Raw genomic sequence first — 16,932 nt, 5'->3', positions numbered from 1 at the left:
AATGCTAACTGCTAACTAAAAGCAAAGGATCCAGAATTTGTTGCGCTGGCTGCTGGGCTCTGTGGGTTTTTGCAGCAGCTCTACCTGTACTAGATGCACCTGCTCCTTGTCGTTTCTATCTCTGACTTTATGTCCTCTACAAGAGTTTTGGTTTTTTTTGCTAGTTCTTCAAATGTTCAATAAAAACATGTATGCTAATTCATAATGAAGAAAGCTTTGTAATGAAGACTGTCATTTCCAAAACACTGCCCGCCCCCCGCGGTCCGCAGCGCTGTTGAAAAGGCTGTGGAAGTCCCTGTATTAAGCACGTAGACCTGTGACACAAAAATCACCAAACTCAGACGACCACAGACTGTTTTCCTTCGTGGTGATGAAGGAAAACACTGGGTTGGCATGTAAAAGGGCATTTATTCCCTTCAAAGACCTGCAGTTCAAAAAAAGCGCCCCTCCGACAGCCAAACCCATCTGTTCTCTGATTGGATTGTTACATTTGTGATTGACATGACATTGACCAATCAGATGAAAGGAAGAAAAATAGGGTCAAAATTCGTACGTGTAACTTGCAGGGGTTTTTCGGCTAAGTCCACACACAAATCTTTTTTACGCACACACAAATCTTTTTTACACACACAAATCTTTTTTACACACACAAATCTTTTTTACACACACACAAATCTTTTTTACACATACAAATCTTTTTTACGCACACACAAATCTTTTTTACGCACACACAAATCCTGATTTACAAGTACAAAACTGATTTACAAGTACAAAATATTTATGACCACATTTTGAGCCCATAAGAGTGTAACATCCAACCACCTGTGTAAAATCCGAAATTCCCATGGTGTTGTTCAAAATGTGCTCTGGCACAATCATAAGCATCGCTTGCTACTGAAAACAAGAAAAAAGCCGGTCCTGCTATGGACTGAACCATTTGTTAATGGTGGGGGGGGGGGGGGGGGGGGGTGGACACTATGCAATATATTCAGTTTTAGCATTTATATTCACTGTTGACTGTAACTACGCTCAAACTGTTAATGATATCTTATTTTAATAAACAACACTGTCATATGCAAAACTGGGGTGGCACTTGGGGTGGCAAGGGATCATTTTAGGGTGGCACTTGCCACCCCATGCCACCCTTCTAGATCCGCCCCTGGTTAGCAGAAAAAAAGGAATTTTGGAGTAACACAAACAGATTTTTTTCCTTTTCTTTTTCCTAACTCTGTCTTTTTATTTTTTTCACCCCAACAGATGAAAGAGAAGACGTTCAGAAGAAGACTTTCACAAAATGGGTAAACTCACAATTGGCTAAGGTAAGAGAGCTTTCATCTTCTCTAACTTGCACCTGCACACCTTACACCCAGTGAGAAATCATTTCATCAGTATGAAATAGTATCCATCTCTTGCAAGCATATCTTGGGTCTTTAGTAGGTTGCGCTCTGTGAATTCATCATCTTTTCTGTATTGACATTCTGGTTTCATATGTGAGGTTCCAACAACCCTGTGAATGAACCAGGATAGTGTTTTTCATAACTGGTAACATTATATCCAGTTTGATCTATGATAATATTTACATATGAATATGAATACATATAGATATGATGATAAAGAAGCCTTAGAACCATGTTGCGTTAATCAGTTATTCTCCAGATGAGCTTTTCTGTGGTGACTTTGGAGATCATGATTACATTCATACCAAATAACACTGACATTTATGGTTTCACAGATAAAGAAATGTCAGAATCTCAGCTAAAAGCTCACCATTTCCATGACCACTAAACACCACTAGAACAACAAAAAATTAAAGAGCAGGTAAAAAGATTCTGCAAAAAGATGTAAACACAAAGTCTGAATTTCCCCCATTCACCCAATGACGTGCACATGCACAAACAATGTCTCTGCTGAAAGCACAGATCTCTGTAGAGTTAAATCTACTAAAAGATCTATCATCTAATAAAACCTCCCACACTTGTAAAAAGTCTCACAAGTGTTAGCTTTAGTTTGATACCAACATAGATTTACACAGGGTTTGTAATTGTAGAGAAATAATAAATTCATTTTGGTCATGTCTCAACCTCAAAAGGCTCCTAGTGTTAAAAAGGTTATGAAGAGAGGTCATGATCCATTAGCACCTGTATAGCTTCATGCCAAGAAAGAGCACTACAGATGTAATATTTGCTTTGTGTTCTGTCTAGACAAGCATGGCAAGCAGAGCAGTGCTTGCTGAGTCAAATCTAAAAATAGACAGAAATTAAAACATACCAAATTGGATGCTATCTCTCTCCTTTAATCTCGAATAGCTTAAAGTTAAAATAAAGGAGAAAGCCAAATTTCTCCTTTTAGCTCAAATTGGCTATTGTTGCTGAAGCACACTATCCCTTTGTTCCCATTTGAAACTGCTGCGTGTCTTTGTTTCATGGGCAAGCCGACCTTTTTAGTTTGATGGATCGTTGGCATCAGATGTGGTGGGAGAGGTCTTTAATACCTGGTAGACTGGGAATGATATGGCCCCGAAGGAATCCTGGATTCCAAGGTCTGCCGTCTTATACTAATTCATTGGACTTTCACCATAAAATACTTTTAAAAAGTGGGTAGGTCACCGGGAGGCTCCCGTTAGGGGTTAGGGTTCCTCTGTATAGAGTTAATGATTGAGTGGAAACAGTGGATTTGTCTGCATTATAGCCCTGGGCCTTACTAACTGGAAAACACTTTGCTTTAAACATTGTTATGACTTTTTTTGGAAATTACTTTTAAACTTTTCTTCCAAGTCCTCAATATTGAGTTCAAGCTGCATAGCTGGTTATGAAAATATCACAAATGTTTGAAATGAGCTCAGTCTTAAATATCTTTGGCATTAATGTTAATCCATATAACTCTCTGCTTGTCTTTCTGTCAAAGTCACTGCATGCTACTGGTTGGTGGACAAATATAGAGAAGGTCAGAAGGAGTTGCACAGTAGAGAATCCATATGGTAGCACACTAAGAGAGAGAAACTGTGGTGCTGTGAGGAAGTCAGGAGTACGAGAGACGTATGTGAGGTTAGTGCACGACATGTATGAGCTGGTGGTGTGTGCAATAGGAGTCAAGGTGGAGGTCTGATTACATCAGGGATTGACTCTTAGCCCCTTTTTGTTTGCAGTGGTGATGGACAGGATGACTGATGATGACAGGCAGGAGTCTGTGGTAGTAATGATAGTAGTAGATGGCACTGATTTGTTTGAGCAAGTGATTGAGATTCTGGAGGTATGTTCTGGAGAGACTATGGCTTATTGTCTTGATACTCTGTTTTTTTTACCTCCCAAAAAAATATTATATACACATTTACATTTACAGCATGTAGGATTACTGCACTGTTGTTGTGAGCACTGATACTTACCATAAAAAATGTGATCTCATTAACAGAACTTGGCAACAGTTGGTTCAGTAATTAATTAACCAATATTTGGGGGTAATATTGGGGTTATTGTGGGTCTTCAAATCTTTTCCATCAAGGACACAGTGGCATCTCTCACATTTGGTAATTTAAAAAGCCTCAGTTTGTCCAAATAGGTAAAGATAACCATGTTTAGCCACTGTAACCACCCATTCAATTCAGTTTCATTCAGTGTTATTTATAAAGCGCCAAATCACAACAGTCGCCTCAAGGCGCTTTATATTGTAAGGTAGACCCTACAATAATACGTACAGAGAAAAACCAACAACCATATGACCCTCTGTGAGCAAGCACTTTGGCGACAGTGGGAAGGAAAAACTCTCTTTTAACAGGAAGAAACCTCGGCAGAACCAGACAATCATCCCTTTATTGTAGAAAGTAAAGATGTAGTTTCCTGCTATTATTAATTTTGAGAATTCTTCACACTTCACACCCAGAAGGTTTTGGGTTTGAAACCAACATCCTGCTGGGGGTCTTTCTGTATGGCTTCTTCATGGTCTCCCTGTTCCTGCGTAGGTTATTTCCATGTATTCCAGCTTCCGCTCATGGTTCTGTGTCAAACCTTCTTGGAATAAGATTAAGATGCCACATTTGATTCATTCCTGTCATGGGCCCAGAGGGATAAACCATGGTTTCACAGTTGAAGTGTTAATTCAAAGTAAGTTGTTGGTCCTTTTCCTTAATTGGTTTTCTTCCTGTGCTTCTCAACTTTTTGCCATTACGCATAACTACCACAGTTATGTGGAATATGCTCTGCACTACATTATATTGAACTTTTTTCACTATTTAGATACAGCTTTACTTTTTTAAGAAATCAAGCTTTTTCCTGTGATTTTCTGTCAAAGAACAAAGACTTTTTTTGTCTTTATATAATTTGTTGAGATTTTCGAGTGGATATAAGCCACATTTTCCAACTTTGTTTTATTGATTTCAACCATGACATACAAAGTTAGCAACAGCAAAGTCGATTTTGATTTCAGAACAATTGTATGTCCATTATACCCTCATGTTGTCATGAGTTGGGGGGTGGGAAAGCTTTCACTTCAACAGAATAAGCCTCCGAGCTAGTAAAGTGGTAAAGGCTAAGGCCTGTTTGAGGGGGCCAGATAAGTTTAAAATGGGGGGAATGCCAAAAATTGCAGAGAGTGGGTTGGGAGGGACAGTCTGGCCATATGCTTGACTAGAGCTGGGCGATATAAGATTTTTTCATATCACGATATGTTTTTTTTCATTTCAGGCGATAACGATATATATCACGATATAAGCCAAATAACTATATTTGTAAGATTTAAATGTGCCGTTGCTCACAAGTAAAATGTGAAATAATCAGCAGCTTGTCTTGATTTTAATATTTATTTCCCATAATAAGTTCAACAGGGTAGATGTACTTAAGGAACATGAGACTTTTTCAGATAAATAAAGGCAAATATTGCAAACTGCACAAAAGGCAGCCGCTAAAGCGTTTAAGTTTCAAAATAGAACAAACAAAACAGACTACTAAATTGTCAATTCCACTTAGAAACAAAATATTAATTCTAAAAATAAATCTTAGTTTGTTTTACAGAAGAACAGACAAAATTAACTAACTTTTGTCAATATCAAATAAACTGAGAACTAAAAGGAAATTTTCAATCTCTCCTTGTTGTAAAGCTTTCTGAACTTTCTGAATCCTTTATCATCCGCAACTGAAAATAGTTGTGGATGATTACTATACCTTTCTAATGTGACGTTGTTGTCCCTGGCTCTCTTTCCCTCCCGCTCTGTTCCTGTGCTACTGCGAGTGTAACTACCGCCCCTCCCCCCTCTTCCCAGCGCAAAGCACAAGGCTCGCGTGTGGAGTGAAGTGAAAAAAAAGTGCGAGAGAGAGGGTGAGAGAAGGAAAGAAAAAAAACCCACGGCTCGCCATAAGGAGCCGGCTCGCGTCGTTCACGTCAAAAATCCGGCTCTAAGAGCCATTTCATTCGCAACCGACACATCACTACGAAATACCTTCGCACTACGGAACTTCTATGGCCCTTCCGTTCGACAATCTCTCCGGCATTGGAACCATCATCGGTTTTATCTTCGGTAACCTGGTCACCCACGCTCTCGGTTGATTTTTCTCTAGTCTGCACACTCACTTCCTCCATTACTGGGGCGGCACGGCGGCTGGCTGCTGGCTGCTTCCCAAACAACTACACATGTGTGGCTTGGCACTTGTGCTGTACGTAACAAGTCACGTGACGTGACGCTGCAGCTGTGATTGGTTCGGCTCTGCGCTACTTAATTTGGATTGGCTGTTCTTCTTTTCTTTTCTTTTTTTAAGAGGGCAAGAGAGAGATGAGGTCTATTGCAATAGTTTAATTTTTCTATCGAGAAAAAGTCATATCGCAATACATATCGTTATCGTTCTATCGCCCAGCTCTATGCTTGACTAAGTGTGTCGAATATATCCCTCCAAAATGCACTCAGTTTAGAACAAGACCAAAACATGTGGACATGGTTGGCAGGTGATAGTCCACATCTGTTAAAGGCATCACTAATGGTTGGATAGATTTTAGATAATTTTGCGTTTGTATAATGTACTTTATAGAACACCTTGCACTGAATCAAATCACGACGGACACAAATTGAGGACGAGTGAATCAATTTTAAAGCAGAATCCCACTGCTGTTCTGGCAGGGTTGTCTGTAGCGCTTCCTCCCATCTCAGCTTAGTAGGAGAAATGGATTTGGGAACCAATGTATCTAGTATTTTATACAAGGCTGATATAAGTCTGTTTTGATGAGGGTTCGTCTGGAGGATGATATCCAGATGTGTTTCTGGAGGCCGATTGGGAAAGTGAGGGAACTGCTTTTTTACAAAATCTCTAGCCTGAAGATAACAAAAAAAAATTGGAATTAGGCAGGTCATATTTAGACGATAGGTCAGCAAAGGACAGAAAGGTCTCATGACTGTACAAGTCCTTAACAGTCCTAAGTCTTTCATCTTTCCAACTTCTAAAGGCCGCATCAGTGTTTGAAGGTACAAAATTGCAATTTTTTAGTAAAGGTGTTAGCAAAAACGGCCCAAGAAGCCCAAAGTATTTTCTGAACTGTCGCCAAATAGTTACTGTTTCCTTAGCTATTGGATTCTCCCCAACAAGGGTTGGAGAGAAGGGGAGTGGTGAGCTGACTATTCATGATAATAAGTAACATCTAGATGCAGTTTCCATTTGTTCCCAATGTAAAAGTTTTTATATGTTAGCTACCCAATAGTAGTGTCTAAAATTGGGTAGACCAAGACCACCGTCAGTTTTAGAGGACTAAAGAATAGACTTACGAACTCTAGCTTGTTTCCCTCCCCATATGAAATGTGACAGAATCCTTTCTAACTTGTCGAAGAATGCTTTAGTAAGAAAAATGGGGACATGTTGAAAAAGATGCAAGAATTTGGGGAGGACATTCATCTTTGTCAGATTAACTCTTCCTGCCACTGACAATGGTAGTGAAGTCCAATGGTCACAGTCTTTCTCGTTGTCTAGTAGGGATAGAAAATTCTCCCTCATCATTTTAGGTATAGAAGAAGAAATAATAAAAAAAAAACCCGATATCTAAATCCGGTTTCTGTCCACTTAAAGGGTACTATTGAGTGGGGAAGAGCTCTGGCCAGGGAGCTGAGGGGTTGCATCTCGTTTTTTTGATAATTGAGCTTATACCCTGACAGTGTACCATATTGGTCCAGTATGTTAAAAAGCACCGGGAATGAGTTTAGAGGGTCAGAAATGTACAAGAGCAAGTCTTCTGCATAAAGTGAGAGTTTGTGGGTTACACCGAACCTCGTAATGCCTTTAAATATACCCTCTGAATGCAGCCATATTGGGAGAGGCTCAATAGCAATGGCGATTAAGAGGGGTGAGAGAGGGCACCCTTGCTTAGTGCCCCTCTCAAATGGAAAAGGCGAAGACAAGTTGTTGTTAGCATGAATACAGGTGGATGGCGAGGAATATTGTAACTTAACCAAGAGAATAAAGTCAACCGCCAAGTCAAACCTATCCATCACCTCATAGAGTAAGCTCCACTCGACGTGGTCGAAAGCTTTCTCCACGTCAAGAGATACCGCAACCTCTGGAATTGAATTGCACGACGTATGGATAATATTCAAAAGGTGTCTTGAATTGTCATATGAGTGCCTGCCGGCCATGAAACCCGTCTGATCGGAGGAGATGATTTGTGGCAGGACACGTTGTGCAAGTGCAAGAATTTTAGAAAGTATTTTAAAATCAATATTTAAAAGAGAAATTTGTCTGTAACTGCTACACAATAGGGAATCCTTGTCTTTTCAAGATTAAACAAATAGTAGCTGCTGACTAAGTCTTGGGTAATTGATATTTTGAAAAGGCTTCATTATACATATCTTTCAACAATGGTGAATTGTTGAAAGATATTGGCTTTATAGAATTCTACCGAGTAGCCATCAGGGCATGGCGATTTACCTGTGTTTAAGGATTTAATGGCTTCTTGCACCTCTACTACAGTAATTGGTCCTCCTAATCCCTTCGTCAGATCTCTATCTATTCTTGGAAAATGTATATTTTGGAGAGTTTCATCTGATAGAGGTGGAGAGCTTGAAGTGTACAGATCGGAATAGAAATGAACAAATACTTCATTAATTCCCTCTGGGTCCGATATTATGTCGCCAGTAGCAGACGTGACCTTGCACGGGCTTGATAGGCCAGAAGTTTCCCTGCCTTATCATCGAATTCAAAAAAGCGTTGCTTTGTCTTAATTAATTGAACCATACCCACATAGCAGACAGGTCTGGCCCGGATCTGGTGTCAGCCAGCACTGCTGGCTGACTTCTGGCATGGTAAGTGGTTTGTCATCCAGATATGGGCCAGGCCTGGCGTAGATGGCACAGTTTATGTGATGGCATGATACATCTGGCCAGATTGTGGTTTGGTTTATGTGGCCCAGGCTCATAGAAAATAGGTCTGGACTGGATCCGGCATCAAGCTGGCACTTCTGACTGACTGGTGTCATGGCAGGGTGTATGTCAACCAGATGTGGGCCTGGTCTGGCAATGATGGCACTATTTATGTTCCTATTTTCCTATTTTAGTTAGAAGACCCAACTGCCATGTTGCAATACTATACTGCTATGGTAGCCAACGTTTTAAATGCAGGTTTGACAGGTTTGTGAGTGTACACTTTATCCAAAACCTAGTGAGAGTTTGCTCATGTCTACCACCGCGTGGCTGTAGCTCAGGAGGTAGAGCAGGTCACCTACTGATCGGAAGGTTAGTGGTTCAATTCCTGGCTCCTCCAGTCTGCATGGTATGAATGTAGTTAGGAAGCACTCAGTTTAGTTAAAGTGTGTGTATGTGGCATGTTGTATAGAGCACTTTGAGTAATTGGAGAGTAGAAAAGTGCCACATAAGAAGCAGTCCATTCACTGTCTGAACAGAGTTCTGTCATGCTGTTTTTGCACTATTATGTTCCGGCACGTTGTTATTACATGGCTTGATTAAGGTACACATTAGGCTGACATCTGTGGCCAGAGCTGAAACTGTTCTGGGCCAGCACAGGACCAGCAGTGTGTTTGCAACTGGCCTTGTGCTGGCCCATGTGTGGGCCACCTCTGGAAAACCAGATCTGGGCCACCAAAGGGCCGTCATTCTTTGCGGTATGTGGGCCATGTGTAAGCACATTGTGTGGGCCAGATCCGGGCCATACCAATTTTGCTATGTGGTAGCTGTTGCGGTGGTGGTTAAATTGAGACTGGCTTGAAGTTTCACACGTTCTGTATATAAGCCACATTTTTATTGATCAGTTCATTGAGTAAAAACAGACACATAATACGATATAATTGTTTCTACTCCTTGTTAAATGACATAGATTTTAATCAGTATAATCTACACCGATGTACTCCACGCACAAAAAGCTAAATTAAGGTGTTCAACACTTTTGTTTGAGCGCCGTGTACCACATAAAATCGTTTCGAGGTCAGTAAACACAACCATAATTCATACATAAGGCACACGGGATTATAAGGGGCACTGTCGATTCTCAGAAAAATCAAAGGATTGATTTTAAATGTGCCGTATTTTCCAAAAAACACGGTAATAACGACGGCCCGCTAGCATGCTCTACCAAAAATAGTGCTTTGTTGTGTATCTGACGGACGAAAGCTAAACCAGTTCCACACCACTGAAGTTGCAGCATTTTTACCTACCAATTCTGGTTCATCCGTTTCATTCAACGATCCGCTTTCGCCCTTCTCATTCTCTGTCGCCATGCTTTTTCTGCCATGTGCCTATGAAAACAAAGGCACTGCGCGCGCGTTTTACCCATATTCTATCGCAATATTTCATTTTCTTATCATTGCCCAACATTATACCGGTATTACCGTGAATGGTATGATATGGCCCAGCCCTACTCCAGATTCTTATTAGTGTCCATTGACATTAATGAGAGATTAAATGGTGATTCTACAGTGACTGTAGGTGTGAATGTGAGCAAAAATAATTATGTACGTATGTGGACAGATAAACCAACCATCCAACCAGCTCATTAACTCATCATTTTCACATCTTCATTTCATATGACAGCAGAATAGGTATAACTTTAGTCAGCAACCAACCACTGGTTGCTGCTTACCTCAGTAATCGAGTTAATAACTGAGATAGAGATAAGAGACATGGAGAAAACACCAACTAGACAAATGCAGTTTTACAACAAGCCCAAAAACAGCATTTTTTGATGACTTTATAGACAAAATACATGCAAAGGGATTGGCAACTTTATCTGCTGTGTGCACAGGTAGCTGCTGCCACGCACAACTGTCTCACCATCTAATTCTGTTATGAATTTAGATATAGGTAAAGTCACAGAAACTGGACTTCAGATGCGGTTAAAAGTAGTCCCTTGGATGAAAGTTTTGTGGATTATGCCTACCCCACCCTGCCACCTTTGTTACATAGATTTCATCTGCCATAATGGCAGATGGTATTTTGTTAGAGAGAAATAAGTTTCCCCTAAAATATAAATCACAATTGCATTTTGTTTTATGAGCACAAATTTTAGGAAGCAGGTTTGTTATATTTTTGCACCGGGGGATGCACTTAGTCTTGTCTGAGGGAGAACTCACACTGACAGACTTTGAAAATGCCTGTAAGTCTCTTTGCTCTTCCCCTCACTTGTGCACTGGTGTGTGCGCGCGTGTATTATATGCCATTGGATCACTTGTACTCTTATTTTCAAAGTTCATTAAAAAGGTGCCAGAGGTGTGTTGTTGGCATGGTGATGGAGATTTTGTGCATGTAGTATGTATGCATGTTGGTGTGACTGTGTGAGTAAAGCTGTCAGAACCAATCCTAATCTTAGCCAGATGATTTAAAAATAGATCTCTTCTCTTCTCTTCGATCTTATTTAATAGAGATATAGAGATCTATTAAATAAGATCTGTAGAAGTAATAGAGCTTGAATTGAAATGTTATTTGTAATTAAACATGTCCTAATACTTCAATTTTGCAAAACGAAAAGAGAACCATTCTATGTCCAGGTTAAGAGTGGTTGAGCGGTACCAGCTAGACGTAGATGTAGTGCCCTTGTATCTCCTCAGCTTGCTGCTGTATGTTGTTTTTTTTTACCTGTGGATGAGACTGTTGATTGTCTGCGCCTTTGGGTCTGAAAACAGGTCTTGTCATTTGTGCTCATGTGCCAAACAAAGTTCAGAGTACCCAGCCTTCGTGGAGTCACTCGGTGAGGTGCTTGAGGGTGCTCAATCTGAGGACTCTGTCGTGCTACTGGAAGACTTAAATACTGACGTGGGCAATGACAGTGAGACCTGCTGGGGAGTAATCAGAAGGAATGGCCTGCTTGATCTAAACCTGAGATGGTGTTCTGGTATTGGACTTCGGTGCAAAACACAGTTTGTCTATAATAAACACCATGTTCAAACATAAGGGCCTCCATAAGCTGTGGATAAGCCGTGGAACCTGGACACCATAGGCTGGCAGAGGGCCTGGTCCTCAAAATCTTCAACTCCCAACTTCAGCAAAACATCAACAACATTCCGAGGAAGGCTGGGGACACTGACCCCAAATGCACCTTGTTCCTCACCTCGATTGTAAAGGCCACTGCATGGAGCTGTAGCTGCAGGATGGTTGGTGACTGTCATGGTGGGATCTCCTTCCCCCCTTTAATTTTCTCTTCCTTTCCGTTCTTCCTTTATTCTCTTAAAGTTTACATTGGTCTACATTTCCTGTTTTTCTCTCTCTTCTCTTCTTGCCCTTCTTCCCTTTTCGCTCTCCTCTCCTCTCTTTCCTTTTTTTTTTTTTTACTTTTCCTTTGTTTCCAGCACTACCTGTGCTACATTTTGTTTACATGCCTTTCTTCCTGTTTCTTCATTTTCTTCCCCTTTCCTTCACCTCTCCCTTCCCATCCTGTTCTTTCCTTCGTATCCCTTTTTGTTCATCCATCCTCTCTTCACATTGAAATGGGAGAAAATTTGCATGTAGGGGGCAAGGAAAAGTACATGTGGTTACCAAAGCATAATTAGCACCCCTTCCTAGATAGATCAGTCTCTCTCTCACACTCGCTCTGTCTGTCATACCCATATGGAAAAGATATATATAAATCTTATAAAGTTTGTATCTGTCTTGTGTGAAACTTGTATGAAAAGCATACAAGAGTGAAAACAGATATAAGATCCTTTGAAAAAATTATATAAATGAAACTTGTATGTTTTGGATACTTACTAAAACAATATATGAAAGTAATGAGAAAGTGGCCACTTTCATGAGTAAATCATATAAGCCTTATATGATCACTATATCAAGTAGGCCACATCTTATGCAAGTCTTTTATAATTTTTTTCTATTTCTTTTCCATATGGGTACACACACACACACACACACACATACACACACACACACGCACACGCACACACACACACACACGCATTCTATGGAGGCCACAGAAGACTAATAGGTAGTGAGTAGTGAGACAGTAGGTGGAGCAAACTAGATTACAGGAGGAGAAATTAGAGAAAACCAGGAAAGAGAGTATTGCAAAGAGATTTGGTACGAATAGAAAGAACTGGCAGTGAAGCACTATCATGTCTGATTTAAGTGTGATTTGCTGCTAAGCAAACCATAAAAGGAAGCACTGCATGAATATGAGGATCAGTCACCAACAGGAAACTGAATAGTTTTTTTTACTTTCTTGTTTGCACCATATCTGTAATTTACTTCATATGCAATTTACTCTTCTGATGCTTCCATTTTTAGCAATGACAATTTATTTATTTATATCTCCATTAGTTGTTTATTATATAAGCATGGGAAGTGGGCAGGACCTGAGATCAACTTTTCTCAATGTCTAGTGACTACCAATATGAATGATGAATACTATTTATTTACATATAGCCTGGTAGTAAGTACTTTAGAAGGTCTCCTAGACAACCCAAGCTGGAAAGCCAGCTTATAGACACGTGGCCTTATACTCCTGGGACTGGTAATTTGTCTGAGTCAGAGCTGACTAGAAAGAGAAAATGTGTCACAGATCAACTTACTCCATCCATCTTCTTCCACTTATCCAGTTCAAGGTCACAGTACTCCATCCCAGGAACTGTGAGTGAAAGCCAAGGTACATCCTTGACAGGTCACCAGTCTGTCACAGGGCTGACAAACAGCTCCGGCTAATGGGTGAATAAGGCAAGTTGTATAAAGTGCTTTGAGTGCTCTGGTACAATTGAAAAGCCCTATAAAAAACTAATCCATTGTCATTTAACATGGATGGATGGATGGATGGATGGATCATCCCAATAATTGAGTTAGGGGTGTTGGTGCACTGATTGACAGCTATCCCTGTCAGAGTCTGTGAGACGTGATCCAGTCCTTGGAGTTGATGTGGAGTGGATCTCTTTACTATCTATGTGCTGTTGTAGCCTTTTGAAGCACTTTTTTAGCTGACTTATTTTGTGGCTTGCTATGAGGTATAGCTTTATGAATGGTAGGGAGTGCATGCATAAAAAATAATAATAATTATATAAATTGATTTAAGGAAATGCATAATTAATCACATACATCTATCAATAATTCTGTGATTGTGTCATGAATTAATTAAAAATTGGAAATGAATAAATGCTACATTTAAAACATAATTGATTCATAAAATGTATCAAAAATGTTTAAAATATTAATAAACAGTATTTAAAAACACAATACAGGTTATGAATGCAGCTTGCTAAGATTAGCTGATAAATTAGCACATCAAATTGAAGCATCAACATCCTGTTTGCAAAACTAATTGGTGTCTACAGTGGCTACATCCATGTTTATATATGTCAAATATTTATAAAAATGTTTTAAGAAAATGACCTTTATCATGTATTTTAATTATAAAAGAAGACTGAGTGGGGCCCATGAGATTTTTTTTAAGTGGGCCACAGTACTTTGGGATGGCTGGTTTATAACAAGGTAGTAAGACCTGCTATAATTTATGGTTTTCATTGGACTGAGTAGAACAGATAAGATTATGAGTGTATCAGAAAAATATAGAAATATTTGTTGAAATATTTTGGACACAAAGATAGATAGGGCAGATTGAAATAGTTTGGATTGAATAGGAAGTATAGTGGACATACAAGACAAAGTAGACTATGCAGACTAGTTAGTGAGAGAGGAGGATGCAGGGATAGGGTGAGACAGAGGTATCTGATCCAATGTGAAAAGAAGAAGTGAGTATATGCTTCATGGTTTTTATTGACAGTATTTCTTGGCATAGCCAGGTGTTGGAAGGCTTCCACTTTGGTGGCCTCAGAATCTTCTTTTGCAGATGATCTGGTTCTGTTGGCTTCATTAGATGGTGACTTCTAGCATCCAGTTGTGAAGGGGCACAAAGAAGAATCAGCACCTTCAAGTCTGAGACCATGGTCCTCAGTCAAAAAAGGTGGAGTGCCTAATTTGGGTCAGGGACAAGTTACTACCCCAGGTGGAGGAGTTCAGGTGCTTTGGGGTCTAGTTTATGAGTCAGGAGAGAAGAGAACAGGAGACTAACAGACAAATTGGGCGATGATTGCATTGATTCAGATGCTGCATCAGTCCGTTGTGGTAAAAAGGGAGAGATGACAACGAAAGCGAAGCAAACCAAAGTGGTGCTGTCAAGTGCTTGACACTCTTTCTTGGATGTCTTCCAGTGTGATGGTTACTGGTTACTGGATCCTATTCAGGGAGGCTGCCGGGGTCTGCTCTTACATCCCCTAGCAACTGAACATTATTGTTATGTGTTGCATCCTCCCCCCAATGCTCTTCCTGTTCTGCTCTAATCTACCCTAATTCCATTGTTACAGATTTATGGTCTTTTTTGCTAATTTGTTATAAATGTAGTATAATAATGTATTTATAATGATAAAAATATTATGCTGTTACAGTGTAGTTGGATTTTTGACAATATTGCAAAAAAAACCCCCCAAAAAACAGAAAAAAAATAAATAGACCTTTGGGTAATAGACTTCTTGGGGTAATGTGAAGGGCAGCCTGTTCTACTACTGCTGACAAATAGGTGTGAAATCACAGGCTGCTTCTACACCATATTCTGTCCTGATTTGTTTTAGCACTCATATCTCTTTTTATCTTCTTCAACACAAGCTGCGGTTTGCATTCATAGAAACACGAGCACTGACACAAAGCCAGGGAGGAACAGACAGTCATGTCCCACAGCATATTTCCCACACCATGTCCCACGTGTGTAAGTGGTGGGTGGAGGGCAGATCTGATCATATCACACACACAAATGCATTTTCATCTTCAGTAAACACTGATAGCAATGACCTCTACAGGAATGTGAACAGAATGCCAAACATTGCTGACTCGTTCCTCTTGTGTGTGGATGTAGTCGCTTCAAAATCAGACTTTGCAGACACAGAAAGATGATTCTATCATTCTGTGCCCTCCACAGTAAGGACAGCTTGACTTACCTCACCTTTGAATGGAAATACTGGGTTAAAATTTAATTTGGATTAAGCGTATATGAAGTTATAATTTTTTATCTATGACACTTAATCTATATAATAGTTGTAAAAAAACAATGGATCCCACTGTAAGTGTATAAAACAGTCCGTTTATTCCAGTAAGGACCAGAGGTTAGGATACTACGCTTGACCCAAAACCTGGTTCAAACCCTCTTCTCCATCCAAATTTGTCTTTCTGCCTATATTCTTTTATTCTACCTGGTGCAATTGTATGTTCAAGTAAAATTACAGTATTGATCAGTCAATGGGCAGGGCTAAAGACTTTATATTTTCTAGCTTTCAGTATTAAAACAATATTTGTTTTAATTGAGCACCTGTAAAAAAAAAAAAAAGATTTCCCCTCTAGAATTAGTAAAGTGTTTTGAATCTAATGTTGTGGATCATAGTTACATACAACACAAAGTTATAAGGAGTGAATACCTTTTGTAATGTGTTTCCCACATTTGTTCCTAGTATCTGTGGTAGTACCATCCAGTGAACAAGAGAAACTTCCTGATGTCAGATGTTAAATTTTACATGTCCAAAAATAATGTGCGGGGAGAGGGAATTCTTTCCTATGTTTACATTTGTTTTACTATTTAAAACTAGGTCTTTGGAGGTGAAAGAAGGGTTGGTGAATTGAGGTGCAGCAGAGTGCAGGCTGAGCAGGTGAAACGGAAGGGAGTAAAGGAGCACAAGGAATGTAGCTTGGAAGGCAGTGAAGAGTGGGTAAGCAGGAAGGTGTTTGGTCATAAAGTTGTTAGAGTTTGGTGAAAGGTGAAGAAGAAGTGGAGACACATGGGAACACAGCTATAGCAAATTAGACATAATGAGACTAGGGGAAGCAAAACTGAATGCAATGCACATGAGACAAGGATTCTCAAAATAAGACAGGAAACATGCAACCCAGATTCAAGACACACAAACTAGATGCTGGAAGAAAATACAAACACATGAGACACAGAAGAAGAACTAAATTATAATCACATATAAATCCAGACATAAATCAAGAATCCATTTCTCAAAACACGATACAATAAAGACTAAAAGGTCCAAAAAACAGAGAACACTGGGAAACACACCCAGGGAAGTGTGATGAATGTGTCACTCTGCTTGCTCATCGGCTGATGAGCAAGCAGAGTGACACTCAAGGGACAGTCTGAGGAGGGAGCCATACGGTTAGTATAGTAAAGGTGACAAATAACTAAGCAGACTAGAAAGTTGGTCTCAAAGTGTCTACCAACTGTGTGAGCTATTGTGAAACAACTGTTACATCATCGGTTATAGACATGTACAAGCATGTAAAAACGTCGGTGTCTAAAATCAAGTAAATACACAGATGAGTAATTTTTAGTATCAATTTATAATAATAATTAGTTTTTTACATTAGCAAGCCCAATGATGGTCAGAGATGGTCTGATACCGAGTGCAGCAATATAAAAAGACAGGAATCTGGAAATGTGTCTGTGGAAGTAAAATGTTTGTATGAAATGTATTTTAAGATGTGGAAAATCTTTCCCT

The 16,932-nt window shown here is 39.7% G+C and overlaps 1 protein-coding gene across 3 annotated transcripts in view; it reads left to right on the top strand.

Annotated features, from left to right (window-relative positions):
• The first annotated feature begins 1,259 nt into the window (after window positions 1-1,259).
• dmd (dystrophin) overlaps window positions 1,260-16,932 on the top strand; it is a 251,416-nt gene continuing 235,743 nt past the window's right edge. For all 3 annotated transcript variants that reach the window (XM_063467782.1, XM_063467775.2, XM_063467774.2), the window contains exon 1: window positions 1,260-1,319. The gene's annotated coding sequence lies outside the window, so the exon portion shown is untranslated. The remainder of the gene's footprint in view (window positions 1,320-16,932) is intronic.

This window comes from Pelmatolapia mariae, linkage group LG23 (assembly GCF_036321145.2).
Source record: "Pelmatolapia mariae isolate MD_Pm_ZW linkage group LG23, Pm_UMD_F_2, whole genome shotgun sequence".
Lineage (NCBI taxonomy): Eukaryota > Metazoa > Chordata > Actinopteri > Cichliformes > Cichlidae > Pelmatolapia > Pelmatolapia mariae.
The sequence above is the reverse complement of the archived record's forward strand: the minus strand, read 5'-3'. Positions and strand labels throughout refer to the sequence as shown.